Source organism: Hemibagrus wyckioides, linkage group LG07 (genome assembly GCF_019097595.1).
Source record: "Hemibagrus wyckioides isolate EC202008001 linkage group LG07, SWU_Hwy_1.0, whole genome shotgun sequence".
Taxonomy (NCBI): Eukaryota; Metazoa; Chordata; class Actinopteri; order Siluriformes; family Bagridae; genus Hemibagrus; species Hemibagrus wyckioides.
In genome coordinates, this window is record NC_080716.1 from 14,543,802 (window position 1) to 14,561,767 (window position 17,966).

General features: G+C 37.2%; 1 protein-coding gene across 1 annotated transcript in view; it reads left to right on the top strand.

Annotated features, from left to right (window-relative positions):
* kcnip4a (potassium voltage-gated channel interacting protein 4a) overlaps positions 1-17,966 on the top strand; it is a 124,269-nt gene that overhangs the window by 22,734 nt on the left and 83,569 nt on the right. The gene's annotated exons all lie outside the window — the stretch shown is intronic.

Below are 17,966 nucleotides of genomic sequence, written 5' to 3' on the forward strand. Positions count from 1 at the left end.
CCCTTTGATTAGGCTTGGAAGCTGTGTAACACACTCTCTGAGTTTTCCCTTCTTTCATCCTTGTCCCCATCCATCAAGATATGACCCATAATTTGTTTCCTTACAAGTGTCTTTTTTCTGCTTCTTTCTTCTTTTTTATTAACATTTCTCTTTGATTTGTCCCTTATTGATGCTCTGTTTCATCCGATTCTTTCTTTTTTGCATCTATCTTCTGTAAACATCTTCCTTGTCTGCATCATTTTGTGTCTCTCATAATTTACTGACTCTCTGGGACTTTAAATTCTCCTTCACATGTTTAAAAGAGTACAGTTGGGAGTCAATTTATCTCTCCTTATTCTGCCTTTTCAGCTCTCATCCACAAATTCTAGCAGATATTTCCTTAATTTTTTTAATTTTTTGTTTATTTATTTATTTTTTTCTTACCTTTTTTGTGCTTTTCAATAAATGTTCTTCCTCCATCTTGCTGCATCACCCATCTTCTTCTGAGCTTCAGCTTGTGGACAGCCACCTTGAGATTATCCTTCAGGATATCCTGATAAACTTGGGAATTCATTTTCTTTTTATGCCATACATAGCACTGCATGTTCTTCCCAAACAGTTCTATTTTTGTTTCATCTGTCCACAATACATTTTCCCATTAGTGTTGTGGAGTGTCCAGTTGGTCTTTTGCAAACTTTAAGTGTGCTGCAGAGCAGTAGCTTCCTTTGTGGTGTCCTTCCATGGATACCATTCCTGTTCATTGTTTTGCATATGTTTGACTCATGAACAGAGATGTTAGCCAGCTTCAGTGAATCCTTTAACTCTTTAGCTGTTACTCTGGGGTTCTTTTCCACCTCAATGAGCATTCTGCATTGTGCCTTGTGATCTTGACTGGGCGTCCACTTCTATGGAGAGTAGCCACAGTACCATATCGTTTCCATTTATAGATAATTTGTCTAACTGTGGACTGATGAATATGTAAAGTCTTTGAGATTACTCTGTAACCCTTTCTAGCTACATGCATATGAACAACTCTTGATCGTAGGTCTTCTGAGATCTCTTTTTTTGTGAGGCGTGGCTCACATTAGTTTATGCTGCTTGTGAATAGCACACTGTTTATATAAGTCAATTTATCTCTAAACCACACCTTTATTTCTTGTTTCATTGATTGGACTCTGGGTTTGCTAACACCTGACTCCAACTGCCATTTAGTGACACCAGAAGCCTAGTGTTTCATTTACTTTTTCCACCATCAATTTGTATGTTTAATGACTGTGCTCAATAAAGACATGAAAGATCATGACTGTGGGTTTTATCAGGTTAGAGATATTGTGTTTGTTGATTATTTTGACTTTGGTGAAGATCAAATCAAATTTTATTTCTTACATATACACTATATTGCCAAAAGTATTCGCTCACCTGCCTTGACTCACATATGAACTTAAGTGACATCCCATTCCTAATCCATAGGGTTCAATATGACGTCGGTCCACCCTTTGCAGCTATAACAGCTTCAACTCTTCTGGGAAGGCTGTCCACAAGGTTTAGGAGTGTGTTTATGGGAATTTTTGACCATTCTTCCAGAACTGCATTTGTGAGGTCACACACTGATGTTGGACGAGAAGGCCTGGCTCTCAGTCTCCGCTCTAATTCATCCCAAAGGTGTTCTATCGGGTTGAGGTCAGGACTCTGTGCAGGCCAGTCAAGTTCATCCACACCAGACTCCATCCATGTCTTTATGGACCTTGCTTTGTGCACTGGTGCACAGTCATGTTGGAAGAGGAAGGGGCCAGCTCCAAACTGTTCCCACAAAGTTGGGAGCGTGGAATTGTCCAAAATGTCTTGGTATGCTGAAGCATTCAGAGTTCCTTTCACTGGAACTTAGGGGCCAAGCCCAGCTCCTGAAAAACAACCCCACACCATAATCCCCCCGCCACCAAACTTTACACTTGGCACAATGCAGTCAGACAAGTACTGTTCTCCTGGCAACCGCCAAACCCAGACTCGTCCATCAGATTGCCAGATGGAGAAGCGTGATTCGTCACTCCAGAGAACGCGTCTCCACTGCTCTAGAGTCCAGTGGCGGCGTGCTTTACACCACTGCATCCGACGCTTTGCATTGCACTTGGTGATGTATGGCTTGGATGCAGCTGCTCGGCCATGGAAACCCATTCCATGAAGCTCTCTGCGCACTGTTCTTGAGCTAATCTGAAGGTCACATGAAGTTTGGAGGTCTGTAGCGATTGACTCTGCAGAAAGTTGGCGACCTCTTCGCACTATGCGCCTCAGCATCCGCTGACCCTGATCCGTCAGTTTACGTGGTCTACCACTTCGTGGCTGAGTTGCTGTCGTTCCCAAACACTTCCACGTTCTTATAATACAGCTGACAGTTGACTGTGGAATATTTAGGAGCGAGGAAATTTCACGACTGGATTTGTTGCACAGGTGGCATCCTATCACAGTTCCACGCTGGAATTCACTGAGCTCCTGAGAGCGACCCATTCTTTCACAAATGTTTGTAAAAACAGTCTGCATGCCTAGGTGCTTGATTTTATACACCTGTGGCCATGGAAGTGATTGGAACACCTGATTCTGATTATTTGGATGGGTGAGCGAATACTTTTGGCAATATAGTGTATATATTTCTTACATATATATATATATTTCCTCACCCGATGCCACCACAAATGTTCCTCTTTCTGCCCATTTTGTGCTCATGTCTTATTTTAGCCATTTCTTTGATAGTTTACATATGAGTCATTTGCATAGTAGGTCTTTAGACCCTAACAAATCTAACATGTCTACTTCCTGTTTCCTGGGGCCCCCTCTTGTTAGCCTAATGGAAAGTTGACACTTAGCAGTATTAGGGATGTCATCACCAGCCCTCCTAATGTAGTGTGTTCTTACACTGGGTGTTATTCATCCTGAGCTGTCCTCCTTTATATCTTTTATGTCAATAGCTATTCTAAAAACATCTATTGACAATCTTCTAGTTTTTTTTTTCTTTTTAGTTTTAGGGTTACTGTCTATTGTCCATTTGTGAATGTATGTATAGCTACTCCTCTTCAACTCCTCTCCAGGTTTTGTTTTCAGCTTGTTTTTCTTTTGCTTGGATAGTGGACATTCTCCCTAATTTCTTTGTATACACAAAATCCAGTATGAAATTTCATTTACTTTGCATGCTTTCCTACAAGCCTGTTTTTTGAGTATGCAGAGTAATTTTAATGTTACTTAAAAATCTTTAAAAAATACTTATTTTTTAAGTATAATAAAATAAAAAAAAAAGTAAATTAAGTAAATAAAGTTAAAAAGTATGCATACTTGAATTAAGTATTCAATCTGAATTTAAGTATGCATACTAAAAAAATAGGTTTGTATGAAAGTATGCGAAATAAATTTATTCTCAAAATCTAGTAGGATTTTTATTGCATTGAATTTTACCTTCATCTTTAAATCTTGGAGTTAATTTAATATAAAAATTATCTTTAAAAAAAACCCTATCACTTTTTTTCTGGTTGTACTTCCTTGGGCCCAGGGACAATTCTAGGATTTTCATATAAGGGGGCTCAGCCCCCAATGAGGGTATAATAGTAAAAAATTAAAAATAAATAAATAAAATAAAATAAACGTTTGACTAACAGGATGGTAAACGTATTGCAGCATTCCACTGTATTGCATAGACGTGTATAACATTTGAATACTGAACAAGCCTAACAAGTCTTCCTCATCACACACACACACACTCTCTCTCTCACACAGACACACACACATACACACACACACAGAGAGAGAGAGAGAGAGAGAGAGAGAGAGAAATGTAAGAATGCAATCTCTTTCCTCTTTTCAGGTAACCTACTTTGCCCATATTTTCGTATTCCACTGGTGACCTAGCAATCTATAAATAGTGGCAGATTAATACAGGGTACAGTGAAACCTGGCCATTTTCAGAGACAGACATGAATCTACATGCTGTTTATACACACCAGTGCTTGAGCAGATTTTTCAATACAGTATTGTCACTCATTCATTGAAGCCACAGAAGATCTTCTACAACCTGATGAATTTCCTGCTTCTTTTCTGCTGCATCCAGCATGATTTTATTGCATGGATCTAATGAGCTTTCTGACATAGAAACTAATACTATGAGCCTCATTTATCAATCTTAAATAAAGTTGAGTATAAATGAGTATAAATAAACTTTGATTTTCATCATACTCACATATCAAGCTGTCTTTATTTTGTCACATATATATCCCTGCACAGTGAAATTCTTGGGAATTTTCTCATATCCCATCCTTGGGGGTTAGAGTCAGAGCATAGGGTCAGCCATGATGCAGCACCCCTGGAGCAGGGTGGGTTGGGGGCCTTGCTCAAGGGCCCAAAGGTGGTAGCATGGTGGTGCTTGGGCTTGAACCCCGATCTTCTGGTCAACGATCCAGAACCTTAATCACTTGAGTTACCACCATCCCGCATGTGTATGTTGATGACACATACAGTGCAGGGCGTGTTGTTGACACAGCTTATTTGCATGTAGCGACACTCAAAGTATATAAAAGTTCAAGCTGGGAGCATGAAATAAAAGATCTGGGTAAAAGCTGAAGGGCAAGTTATTTTAATTCACTTTTACGGCAATACAAATAACAAAACCTGACAGCTGAGGCATTTGATGATGCTTTACGGCTATGCACAGACAGATGGGCCTATCCTCCATTAATACGTCAGCAATTCTTTTGTCACAAGTGAATGATTCATTTTATTAGTTGTAATTTATGGGTTTTGTGATTCCTCACTCTCATATTTGTTACATAATTAAAGCAAATAACTTAAAATATTAATTTTCACTAGTAGCACTTGTCCTACTTCTATAAGTCACTTTGGATAAGAGCATCTACTAAATGCTCTATATTTAATTAAAAATAAGCTATTTATATGATGTCAAGTAGAGGTTCTTGTGTATATTTACACACAGTCAGGAGCATTAAGTAAGCCACAGCTGTTTTTCTGAATAACAGGATTTTTATGAATTTCTTGTATAAATGTAAATCATGTAATATTTACATGAACATTACAAACAATAATACAGTAATATTACAATATAATAGTAATAATAATAATAATAATAATAATAAATTGTTATAACAATATTTTGAACTTGATAAATGAGCTTATGGTGATTGTGATAAAATTCTATTCAGCTTACTTTAGACGTTATTATAACTCACTCAGTGTGTGTCTAAAATGTAATTTGATTCAATGTTATAACATCAGGAAGTTTTTTTCCTGCTGTGAGAGCTTTACTTTAATATGTTACACTTTAATATCACACTATGAACTGTGAGTTGTGACTTTAAATAACAGCCTGTTAAACCCAGGGGGCCCCCTAGTTAAGATCTTTTAATTAGGAGAAGTTAAATGGAGGTGACTTTATTGCAGTTGGCAGAGGTGTTTTGTCCCAGGCCACTTTACACAAAGGTAGCGAAAAGGCATTTTATGTAATGAATAGAAAAATGTGAAATACGCTGCCTTTTTTATGTGGTGTATTATAGCGGCATCATTTTCAAATATCACAATGTTGTATTGTCACTTATGTGCATGCATATGCGCTTTCAATTAAGTGAAGTGTTTTGTGAAGTGAAGCATCTCGCTGCTGTCTTGTCGGTTTCTACTTGTTTTCTGATGAATGTTGGTTTATTCTTGCAAAACATGGTTTGATTCTTTTACATAGTATCTGTAATTTATGTGGTGAACCTCAGGTTTAGATGTACTCACTGATGTTTCCATGCATGGATGCAGGAATACAGAAGTGTGTGCGATTATGTACTCAACATCCTGGCAGGCATGCTAGAGTTAGGACAGACTGCTATGAATAATTAATAAGACGGGTTGTTTACCATTGATTCCTTTGCCTCATCAACACTTAAGACGTTGAACAAATGCGTTCAGAAGATTGATGATGATTGTTCACTGTACACAAGTCCATATAGGTCTCTGACACATACATATATATATACAAACTTATATATATATATGAAGCATATATACCACATCAACTTGCCATATATTTTTTTATCCACTTATAGTTGCACAAAACTAGTTTGTTGCATAAGCTATTAATAATCTCTTACTCTTACTTACTGTTTTCTCCTTAAAGAAAAATGAGTCAAAATTCCCAAAGCTGGCTATCAGGAATAATTTTCTGTGACTGCAAGCTTAATGGAACAGCTTTAGCTGTGATTGTTAGAAAGCACTGACAGTGATGTCCCCTTATAGAAAGCTTAACCATGTCAACAATTACATTTTTTTTTTATTTCTCAACTAATGAACAGTTCTGAATGCATTTATGTGTCCACCATATAAGTGAACTGAGAGAGTTATGAGGATCGTGAGCTGTGAGCTGGAGACATGGACAGGTACTGTGTGTCCACAGGGAACCATGTGGATAAATCCAAAGGGAGTTGTCTCTTAGGGAGCTTGACACAATCTCTAATAGAATTTTCAAGCTGGTGCCTGTACACTTTTCCTCCAGAATACTGGATGTGTACCATGGTGTATTTCCTTGTCAGCAGAATGTGATGAGCCTTCTTTGTGGTTTTTTTTTGTGTTTGTGTTTGTGTTATAGGGTTTTCTGGGATTAGCTTTTGATGGTGTTTGCTGAGGTCATTTCCTTTGTACTGGAATGACAAAGCTGTAGCAAGCAAGCTGTCAAGTATGCGATAAGTCATGATGAATGTCACACTGAAGATAGCATTAAGGTGTCATTTCATGATGAAAACCTAATAGAGTTTTCATACAATCATGAATAAAGTCTTGTATAGTGAATACAGAATTAAGCTACAGCATTGGATACAAAGTGAATCACAGGAATAGTCTATCTTGAATCCAGATGCTTCACTGACGTAAAACCTTTCCAAGCTTTTATGTAATGTGAATGACTGTCTTTAATCAAAATCACAGTCGGAGTCATAATGCAGGGTCCTGATAAGTGGAATCACTGCTGATCCCATGTCTTGCTATCTGTAAGTGCAGATGATTGTTTAGATTTCTAAGACAGAATGGCTCTGGTGTTTAGGTTGGGACTAGAGTCTGGTCTGTGGGAATGTAGGTCGAGACACGACTCCAAACCTGCTGCAAAGGTTCAGCTAAACAAATCAGGCCATGGAAAAACGATGTCTACACCAGCCGGCCCTTTTCAATGTGGAGTATACAAGCTCTGATTTTGATACAAGCTCAGATATATTCATTTATACTGTTTAGCATCAGAGACAAAACCAGCTTCATGTGCTGTCTTTTTACTAAACCTACGATGAGATCAAATGTCAGACACTGAAGAATCTTAGGTTATTTATCATCCTTGGAAACAATGGGTGACCTGTTTTTCTACTCCGTGATATATATTTTTTCCCAGTGTAGAAAATGTCATCTTTTCCTTTTTATCAGTAATAAAACAGTTCAGAACAGACTTATTTACGTCACTGCTCAGCAGACCTGCTTAAAAGTGGAATGTCTGCAGACTGACTCCAGTCCATTTTGAAAGAGTGTCTTTAAAGATAAACCCAGCCAAAGAGTTTTGTCAGAATGCAGAATTTGGAAACTATATGATCCAAAAGTATGTGGACACTTGACCATCATATACATACGTGCTTTTTGGACAGCCCTTTCCAGATTTAGTTGTCTTGACACTTTTATGTAAAAGTGTTTTTTTAGATTTTGGAGTGTGGCTGTGGAGATATGTGGTCATTCAGACATAAAAGCATTAGTGAGGTCAGGCACTGATGTCAGGTGAGGACATCAGTATAGGATATAGCCACATTCCAGTTTATCCTAAATGTGTGGGCTGAGGTTAGGGTTCTGACATTTGTGCACACGGACATCAATCTTAATACTACAGCACACAATTCTATGCTTCCAACTGTGTATGGTAACAGTATGGGGAAGACCCTCATCTGGCTGTATTGGTCAGGCATCTCCAAATTGTTGGCCATATAGTGTTGTTGTCGTTGATCTTTTGGCTGCTCCCTGTGTGTGAGGGGTCTGCACTGGTCCGCACAACAACTTGGATGCCCTTCCTGACACAACCCTCCCATTTTTATCCAGGCTTGGGATTGGCACTGTATCCAGTGGCTGGGGTTTGGGCATTGCCTGGGAATGGGAAACTTACCACTGAGCCAGCTAATTTGCCTAAAACTAGCCCTTATATGCAAAAACATTATGTTCTCCCTCAAATTCCCTGAAAGGCAAACTTGCTTATCCCTTTCACATTCTTGCAATCTGCTACTCGTGTAACACCCTAGGGCAGCTGAAGACATTTGGAAGAAAACATGAACTGTCTTATTCTAAATATATGAGCTCACCGAGTCCTGTGATAGGGCAAACATTAAGACAGTTACATCACTTGATATCCCACAGTCACATAAACATTTGCATTTTAGTACAATTTCTTTTCTGTCAAGCTGTCTGAAATGAAGGTGATGGTATAATTTGAAGTTCATACATATTACCCCTTCTCTGTACAGATTATTACAGTCCCTAAGGCACACATCATGCAAAGGTAATTAAATGTGCTTTATCACCAACCACTTGAACTGTGTTATTAGAAGAGCTATGTACTGGGTGCTGTCGTATATCCAGTTTTAATCGTAACCAGATCCCTGACCAAGACAAACACAGCAGGCTGCCAAGAGCAGTGGCATCTTATTGAATGTTAACAAATCCATCACGGCTTATTTTCAATAGATTTGCACTCATTACATCAGTCATAAACATTTCACATCAACATCATGAACTGAAACGGTTTTATTATACATTTATAATCTTTTATGAATCTCTGTCTCCTGAGAGCAGTCTAAGAAATATTTGCATAATTATATTTGTAATATTTTAGAAAAAAATAACCCTTTTTATATATTTAATAATGATGGGCAATATTATTATCTGTATTATTTGCTGATATATTTATAACAGTAACTGCAGCACAGTCTACTTGATATGTGTTTCATGAATATTATTTCCTGTAAAATGAAAAGAAAGAAAATTCCCTTCACTGTTAGTATCTTGAAAATGATTTTTATCTTATTTTTTTCAGTGTGAGGGTCACCTTGTGTACATATTCTCATGGCATAGGTCTTTCTATTCATCGGTTTATAATTTCCCCAGATAAGTAATAAATGCGACAAAGCATCTGCATAACAGGTTTAATCAAATACCAATACATTACATTAGGAAAGCTGTCTGAGTATGAGGCAAAGCTGTGTCGTTACTGGGAAGGTCATACCTTTAGCAATGTCATTGTATTTACAGCTTTAATTCCCTTAGCTGTCAGATGCAGCAACATCTTCATTGCTGTGATGACAGGCTCATTTAGAGAACTGAGACATGATCTGTGCCATAGCTACTAAACACTGGGGCCATCCCATGGGCTCCTATTCTCGGTCAGATGGTGAAACGGTTACCTGTAACGCTGATGCCTTGCACGCGAATGGTCAGAAGTATGAGCAGGCAGTGTGAGACATGTGAGTTTTATATTTTCATGACTAAGCAACATTGTTTTATGCACATGTTTAAATATGTGTTCAATGGTTTTGCCACTAACAACTAATTATCTCATAATCTCCTAAATGTCAAAACCTTAAATAGCATTTTGTTATTGATTGTGGTGCACATTAGCCAAAGGGTTACTAAATGCAAAACCTGCAGTGGGCTGTAATGGCCTGAGAAATACTTTATGCTGAACACAATTGCACTCATTCATCAAGATGCATATAAAGGAGCACAGAGAATGACACAAATGAATCAGGGTATGAGTCAGAACCTGTTGTACGTCATCAAAACAATGATTGTGATTTGAATGCAACTGATGAATCTGCTTCATCGGTGTAGATGCATGTCCCTTGCATATAACATGCCCCAATTTAGCCTCATAAACATCTAATTTCCATGAAATACTTCCGATAAATTAGGTTTTCAGTATCATGAGCCCATCAAAAGAAATCACTATATAAATTAAATTTGGAAACAACCTGCAAGAAAATAAAACTGTTATATTTTTAGTTGAGCAAACAATTGGCCAATATTTGCAGTCTATTGTTTCCCCCCCCCCAAATTAATAATATGGTCTCAGTAGAACAATTATGGAAATGTGCTTTGTTATATGAAACTGTTTATGGCTGAAATCAGGTAGAAAATGGAACCACTTTCTAACCTGATCAGGAGATGGATATATGGTAATGTTGTGTTTTTATTCATTTTAGAACTTGATTACTTTGAAGTCAGCTTTAATTAAAGTATTATTTATGAATAAATTTGAGCCATTCAAGTTTCCATCCTGAGTAAATAAACAAATCTGTATATGTAAAGAAAAAAGCTGAAAGAAATTAGCCAGACATTTAAAAACAGGCTACAAAAATGCTTATGGCATGTTTTATTGCTGATTTGACATTGTGTAATAACTGTATAAAACAATCAAAGAATAGTTTTCCTGACTCAAAATCCCAGTCAGAGCTGAGGTATTAATGAACTAAGAGGTAAAGAAGCGAGTGCAGGCAGGTTGGAATGGGTGGAGAAAGGTGTTGGGAGTTCTGTGTGACAGAAAACTTTCAGCGAGAATCAAGGGGAAGGTGTACAAGACAGTGGTGAGACCGGCCATGCTGTATGGTTTAGAGACAGTGTCACTGAGGAAGAGACAGGAGTCAGAGCTGGAGGTAGCAGAGCTGAAGATGTTGAGGTTCTCTTTGGGAGTGACAAGGTTGGACAGGATTAGGAACAAGTACATCAGAGGGACAGTTAGGGACAGGGAAGAAGAGGAAAGAGGAAAGCCAAAAAGGAGGTATATGGATGTAATAAATGAGGATATGAAGCTAATGGGTGCAAGTGTTGAGGATGCAGAAGATAGGGATAGGTGGAGAGAGATGATTCGCTGTCACGACCCCTGATGGGAAAAGCCGAAAGAAGAAGATGAAGAAGGTATCAATGAATTGATAAAGAGTTCATGCCTCTGATTCATTTTTATATGTTATACTAAATCCCCTTATATTTTACTGTGAAGTTCCTGTGTCTGCAATAGTGCTGAATTATTTATTAATAGTTCTTAAATATTTATTTTATTGTTATTACTTCTTAGCTACTACTACTGTACAATTATTTGAATTTATAGTAATATTTTAATGAAAAAGTCAAATATTTTTAAAATGTTACCAGCCAGTTTTTGACACATTTATCAATTTGTCAACTCTTAATAAATATAATTTATGACTTTCTTAGTAATTAATAATATTTTTGTACACCTATTTTATGATCAGATTGTGACTATACTCAACTTAAACAAACTCCTAATCATGCAGTACATCACAATTATGCAGACTCTATAACACTTAGTCTGTTTTTCTCTTCTAGTTTCCTTGTCTTTGTTACTACAGAAGATAGTAAATTAAATTCACAGGTTAACAAACCAAACTCTATCCTTTATAGATAATGTGTCCAATTTTGAGAATCCTGTGATAGATTTGGATTGATGAGTGCACTTTTCCAGTGTGGGAAACTGTATTTAATATCTTTCCTTGGCCAGAGGGGAAGGAGAGAAGAGAGTGTTTGGTTTAAGCAGAATACAGAGCTGCACTACCTCGAGGGATGATGGATAGATAAGCCAAAGTCATTATCATTCTTCATAGCCTTAAGGTTCTCATTGCCACACCACTCTCTCTCTCTCTCTCTCTCTCTCTCTCTCTCTCTCTCTCTGTCTCTCACACACACTCAAACTCTCTCTTTAGTTAACTAAGTCAGTTAAAATAGACAGAGTGTCAATGAAGGCATGTTATGTGACATTGCTTATAATAAATTTTAATTCTTCTTCTTTTTAATGCATACAATCACACATATATAAGTTTATGCTAGTTATAATTACAAAAATCTGTCAGTTTAGGTTGCGCTCCAATTAAATAAAGACAACCATTTCTCAACTATTTGACTTGAACCTTAAGAATCTGACTTTGAACTAATTTCTTTAGATTTAAACAAAAACTTTAATACAGAGTTACAGATGTTAAAACAAGACTTTAGGAACATGAGCACAAGCATTATTAGGGATGGCTTTGGCATCATTGTGTCGTAACATTCATAAAGCCCTCATTCAAGCCTTATACCGCTTATCCTATACAAGGTTATGGGACACCTGGAGCCTATTTCAGAGGACTCCGGGCACACAAGGGACCCTTTGGATGGGCAAAATCACACACCCATTCACACACTATGAACATTTTGTAGGTGTGTTCAGCCTTCATCACATGCCTGGACTGGGCAGGAAACCCGATATTTAATTAAACAGCACATCACACACCTCGTATATCAGATTAATAGCAAAGAATTTAAATGGAGGCCCCTGCATACAATTTTAGTGTAAAAACTAATGATGGATGCACTTGGCTTTATCACATGGTTCTGGCCCTGCCTTGGGATTTCATTGGGTTTGTAGTAAACAGCTGGAGACAAGGCTATTTTTTGGCCACTGATAACTCTCCGCATAGTCTGGCAGACACTGAGCATTTTGCCTCAGGGATGTTCTTGCCCAGCTGTGCTTCAGCTAACGCTATAAAAGGTCTGGCATCAGCTGTGGTGGCACTTAGCAGTCTATGATGCAGATTAAACTTCTGACCTATTTTAACTTCAGTATTACATTCTGCAGAAAATAAGTTGTAAGTTTAAAAAACTAAATTAAAAGTTGAAAACAATACAAATGCTCATACAGTTTTTCATTGGTTCTGTTTTACTTATAGTTTTTCTTACACACATTAATTAATTGATTAATCTTTGGTGCTTGCTTCCTGTACCGTTTTACACGGTTTCCATTTTGTTTTGTACCTGACACTAATGACCACTAGGACAGGAAACATGCGAGTGTGAGTAATAATATTTTCCTTCACTGTTAAACTCAGTTATGGCTGGTAAACATGGGCCTTTTTTAACAGACCTTGAACTTGACCTTCTCTAAAATCAAAATGTTTATAGGAGGTGGGTGATGAACACTGTGCTCTGGTTCCAATTCAAACAAACTGAAACCATAGCTGCTTTTCTCTAATATCTCAAATGTTAGGACAATAACATATATGGCTATGTCAATGCACGTTCAACTGAAGTTTGTGTAGTCTAAACTAGGCAGCGCCTGCCTCGTTTCTATGTGACCATCGCCCAGTGCAAATTGCAAGTCAAGCAGTGTTTTTCCTAATTAAATTACACACAGATTGCTTTTAACAAAGATTGCCTTCAATTATGTATTTATACAAATGGAAGCAAAACAAATAATGAGAAGTCAACACAATCATCATCAGTTCAATTGTGCTTCAATTTTGCTTCAACTCTCTTTAAAGTCATCTCAGTAATGCAATATAAGGGTTGTGGGGTAGACGGGAAATATGGATTTCTAGCATAAAAACTATCATGGAAGCTGCTCACTTTAATAAACTAGCCAAGCTTTATTAGTTCTCTAATAATGTTATAAACCTATTGTGTTTTGTTGTTTTTTCGTTGGCTATCTCCAATTATCCAGGGTGTGGTAGCTAAGTGTGTTGTGATTGTACACAGGAGGGTTAATCTGAGCACTCTCTCCGATCTATAGCACTCTGGGAAGTGAACAGCAATGTGCATGCAGTATGGAAAAGAAAACTCTAGCTAATTGCTAAGTGATTCTTAGCTGAGGACAGTGTTTCTGTCTGTATAATTTGATTTGTCTGGGTGTCTTGAACTTTTGTTGACAAATGGTTTTGTTACAGTGTTATAACTCAGACTGTGGGCAACAGCCTAAAATGAATAGAAAGCACATTAGAAAGTCAGCAATATTTTATGTAGTCTCTAGGTATGTATAATGGGTCTCTTCGGCAGGTATTTTATTTTATACTTAATTTTGTGCAATTAATTAGGAAGCCTTCTTTGAGCTCTTTTTGTTCACTGCTAAAATGGACCTAAAATGTAATGTGATTTAGCCAACATGCTGTAGAAATTAATGTTTTATAGTCATGTATTTATGCGTTATTTATTTTATTTGAGCGAACAACATACATTTTGCTTTCCCTTTACACATCTGTATTGCCTTTCTGCTCCTGTAAGGCCTTTAATTTCAGGTATCTATATAAATATCACTTGCTGCTCCCAGTAACCTATTTAAAAATTGCAAGGTCACAGCTTTTTTTTCCCTTTTTTATGCTGTCTTTGGATCTCCATCTCAGTGTTTCACATGCTCTTGCTGTGCTAGTGGCCAGATGGGTCAGGATGTGCGGCTGTGGGATGCAGGACATGGCTTTAATATTTCAGCACGAGGCTCATGCAGAGGGCTTTGCTGCCGCTCATTACCCCAAGGCTAGAGTGAAAACTAGGCCAGGAAAGCAGGATACCTGCAATCATACCTAGATGCCAGCAATACAAGTGCTGCATTTTGAAGACATCTACATTAGAGAAGGTGGTATGGGGTGGGTATTGATAAGATCTACACAGACGTCTGTAAATGTAAGACACAGAGAAGTGATAATACTATGATAATACTATAATTACGTATGAATTACGTGATTACAGGCATAAATAGCTAATAAACGTTGGAAGTGTTGTACATTGAGAAGGGATCCCTGTTAACTGCATACACTTCTGACTAATGCTTAGAGCACTTTTAGAATTATTAATAATATAGAACATTCTTTAACAGGGCAAATAATACAGCACACAACAATTTAGGAATCTGAAACAATTTGTAACATTATTATTATTATTATTATTATTATTATTAGCTTAATAATTAAAATTTACAAAGCATGTCCAAACGGCATGCTGGGATGTTGGAATGCTAGCTAATAGCCAGGTAGTAAAACAGCTGGAAGACACTAGCGCTTCAGTGAATGCATTAAAATTCATGAAAGAGATGGATGATAAAGAAAGAGAGATCGGAGGTGCAGAAAAAGCAGAACTTGTCCACTGTGTCCACTGTTTGGACATTTTTTGGCTTTGAAAAATCTAACGTAAATCAACTGACCATAAACTGCAAAGTTTGTCGCACAATTGTTGCTGCAGGTGGTGGTAACAACACATTCAATCACCTCAACAGAAAACACTTGGTGGAATATCAGGAATGTATGCTATTATGGTACGATTCAAGACTGTGTCAGTGAAACCAGTAAAGTGTCAGGCATTTGCACACGGCAGTGTATATGAGAGGAGAAGCAAGCAGTGGAACGACATTATAAATGCAATAACAATTCACCTATGCAAGGACATAGAGAAATATGCTCACCCCTATAAGACATACCTTGAATCCATTGTTTTAATCATGGCTTGAACCCTTCTTTCTCAACGGTCTGTTTTTCTATTTATTTTTAAGTTCTGTTTTTCTACTGCAGTTTGTACATTAAAAATTGTTTACATTCTGCAACTGTTTCATGCATTCTGACACATAGGAAGACGTTTTTTTTTTATCAAACTGCCCAGCAGTACTATAAATAAAGTCTAAAATCCTAAAATGTCCAAAGACTCAGGTAATGTATACAAAGTATCTGAATTATCTTCAGCAGGTGAAAATAGTGATATTTGATTTTTTCCTTACCAAGGTCATAAATATGTTTTTTTTTTTTGTGGGGGGTTACTCTATAAGGTGCTAGAATCACATTATATTTCACATACATCATGCTTTTGTGTGTGTGTGTGTGTGTGTGTGTGTGTGACCTCGCAAAAGATGAGCCATTACACTGATGTATGAGTGTTCAGTCTACACCAAATGTAGTGGGATTCAACCAGACAGGAAGAAGAGCAAGATAATATCAAGTATGCAGTGTGCATTTTGACAGTAGTAGTTAATATTTATGTCTTTACAAATCTGTTTACTTTCTGTTGCCATATCATGCTTTGGTGCAAATGGGGAAGTCCTTCTTGTCTAAATCTGTGCAGTTCATTCCATTTCAATAAATGCTTGACTTATATGCTGAGTTAGGAAAATGCAAAATGCATGCAAATTACATTCTTCAGGCCTCAGGGGTTAATGAGACATTATATTGTGTTTTCATTATAGCTTGTGAATGTTAGTACACACACTGTGAATCAGAACACATCTGATTTTTTTTTTACATATTACCTGAATTGATTTTATATATATATATATATATATATATATATATATATATATATATATATATATATATATATATATATATATATATATATATATATATATATATATATATATATATATATATATATATCTTCATTATTTTTCTTAGGTGTAGAGTTAGATTTCTTAATTAGAGTGTCAAATTCTGCTTCTGCATATCACATTGAAGTTGTCATTCTTTGTGTGTGACTTATATTTGTTTTGTGTTTATTGTTTCCACCATCAAGCTGAATCAGCATAAATTCTGGTTCTTTCTCTGCATGAGAATTAAGGCTTTCAATGATGTGTTTGTCACTTTAAGTGTCTTTTTAGATCCTGTGAAATACAAAAAACAGACCCTAGTATGTCAAACATTGATGTGTGAAATGATAAACTGTTCAGCTGGCCTGGGAGCTGATGATGTGTATACGTTTCTCTGTAGGATGCAAGTCTATTTATGGAAAAGAAAACTTTTCCTCTTTCCAGATAACTGGTTGAAGAAACAGACAGGGATCTGAATCCTTTTAAGAGCTCTTCTTGAAACAGGCTTTTCTCTATCAGAAATGACCCGCAGTATTCAGGATTCCTTTACATAGAACACAAAGCATCTCATTTCATAGCTGAGCGGTTTCTCTGTGTAGTCATGCCACGATGAACGGGAGCGGCCACTTGTGTTTGAATAGAAACACATTAATGTAACAATCAGTGGAGAAGGCTGCGGTTTTGTCAGCTCGGAGATCAGAAAGTGTCTGCAGGGTTGATGTAATTGAAGTTAATGACAGCACTCATGGAGAGAACGGCTGATGATAATTGACGTTGTGATGATTAGTGATGAAGGTGATGCACCACTGTCTTTTTAAGAGGTAATGCAATAAATGAAATGCTCCACACTGTCCGTCATGATCAAGTTTGACCTTAGGTACTTTTTTTTCTATTTTAGCCATAATGTATTTATCACTTGATCCTCTTTGTGACTCCCGTCAATATATTTATGTCTGTTTTTTTTCCTCCTTCCCTCACATACTTTGGATCATTATCTTCCTGTCGCTCTTTCTCCTCTCGTCCACCATCTTTCCCCTTTTGTATTCCCAGTCCTCTCTGTTTCCCTACCATGTGTAACTCTGTTGCTTTGAGGATTAAGGTATTGACTGTGTAGATGAAACATTTGCCAGGTGCAAGTGGTTCAAATCCAATCGATTTCCTAAAGAGCTTGTTGTTCATAAATTTTAAGAAGTAAGGGAAGTTGATTTAAACATTAAATAAGGCTTTAATCCCTGGATTGACATCCAACTCAAGCTACTTAAGACAACTTTGTGTTATATGAGTCACTGGATTCAACACTTCAGCATGAATCTTGGAGTAACAACTGATGTCCAGCTAGCACTCACATAAAACCTGTAGTGATCTGCTCACTTTGCAGATTTGTTCTGTGTAAATAACTTCAGGACTTTACCTGTTGGAATATTTTACACAAATCCTCATGCAGGCACTTGACATCTTGTAGCTTGTCTCATATTTCTGCCTCCCAGTCTACCAGCTTGCACTGTTGGTATTTTCTTCATTGTTATATCTGTGATGGACTGGCAGTCCATGCAGTGTGAATTCTCCAATTTTACATCCAGTGTTACTGGGAAACGCTCTGAACCCATTATGACCCTGTCCAGAATAAAGTGCTTAGTGTAGTTGAATGAATGTTACTTATTCTCCCTGCGTTCCTAGAAATGAATCTCCCCCAATGACGCCACACTATGAAGTACAGATTACATCCTGATTGCAAGTGAACAACATCTGCTGATACCAGCATATTGTGGTTGAGGCGGCATCACTAAATTCAGACACTTCACCAGACATGTGATAGTACACTGCTATGGCTCCG